At 37.1% G+C, this 1,536-nt stretch overlaps 1 pseudogene; it reads left to right on the top strand.

Annotated features, from left to right (window-relative positions):
- Window positions 1–600: 600 nt before the first annotated feature.
- On the top strand, window positions 601–990 carry LOC119545213 (annotated as a pseudogene).
- Window positions 991–1,536: the final 546 nt, after the last annotated feature.

Here is a 1,536-nt window from a genome sequence, read left to right as displayed (position 1 = left end):
TAGAAGACTCACAGTTCTCGATTTCAAAACTTATTACAACATTATTCAAGACAGTGTGGTAATGGCATAAGATTAGACATATAGATCAATGAAATATAATTTAGAAGCCAGAAACAAACCCATATATCTCTGGTCAATTGCTTTTGACATGAGTATCAAGGCCATTCAATGGGGAAAAGAACAGTCTTTCAAAAATGGTGCTGGGACAACCATATAGCAAATTCAAAAGAATAGTTGGAACCCTACATCACACCATATATAAAAAATTAACTCAGAATTGGTCAAAGGCCTAAATTTAAGTGCTAAAACCATAAAAATAGGGATGAATCTTTATGACCTTGGATTAGGCAATGGTTTCTTAGATATGACACCCAAAGCACAAGTAACAACAGAAAAAATAGAAAAAAAATGGGCTTCATGAAAATTAAAAACTTTTCCGCTTCAAAGCAAATCTCCAAAAAATGAAAAGACAACACCTTAGAAAGGAGAAAACATTTGCAAATCACATATCTGTTAATGGACTTGTACCTGGAATATATAAAGAACTCTTACAATGCAGTAATAAAAAGATAAACAATCCAAAAACAACCCAATTTTAAAATGAGTGGGGCGGCTTCTCTCACAGGGATTCGCTGTTGGCAGCGGGCGGCGGCGTCGGCAGCAGCTGCAGGGAAGGAGTTGGCGCGATGTCTCACACCCATCTTGCTGGTGCAGCCTACCAAGAGGCCAGAAGGCAGAACTTAACGCTGACTATGAATCTGTGAATGAGTGCATGGAAGGTGTTTGTAAAATGTATGAAGAACATCTGAAGAGAATGAATTCCATCAGTCCATCACATAAGGGATCCGTCAGTTGTTTGCTTTTATTGACGATCTGGCAGTCAGATGCCTTGTTTACCGAGATGAAACCCAGACATACCAACCTTACAAAAAAGACAGGATTAAGATCTACGTGCATCTTCGTCGGCAGGCTCAACAGGCTGGGAAATAAATGAGTTGGACGCATTAGCGGGTGGTGGGGAGATGACACACAGGTGTGTACAGCGGACTGTAGTGGAAGTTTTGTACTATGGTAGTTTCTGTTTCCATTTTGTTACGCTCTAGCTGGGAATGAATGTATTAGATGAAATGTGAAGATCTTGTTCAATCTGAAACCCCTCTTTTCCCTTTTATTATTTACTTAAACATTTTCATGATGATTTATTTGAAAGTTGTTCTTTGTCAGTTAATGTTGGTTTCAATCATGCAAGCTGTTTGTATCTGCTTTTAACAGTCACTGTACTAACTTCCACAAGATTGGGTTGGGGGTGGTGACAAAGTTTAGTTATGTACTCAAAATAAAGTCTTAGTAAGAAATAAATGCTCTTTAGTTTAAAACAACAAAAAAATGAGTCAAGATCTAAATAGACATTTCTCCAAAGATGACATACAAATGGCAAGAAATAATCAGAGAAGTCGACAAATTAATAAACAAATGTGTTCACTACACCAATAGTTGTTTAATAACAAAAAATATTGGAAGTAAGGTACATGTCCA

This window comes from Choloepus didactylus, chromosome 10 (genome assembly GCF_015220235.1).
Source record: "Choloepus didactylus isolate mChoDid1 chromosome 10, mChoDid1.pri, whole genome shotgun sequence".
NCBI lineage: Eukaryota > Metazoa > Chordata > Mammalia > Pilosa > Megalonychidae > Choloepus > Choloepus didactylus.
The sequence above is the reverse complement of the archived record's forward strand: the minus strand, read 5'-3'. Positions and strand labels throughout refer to the sequence as shown.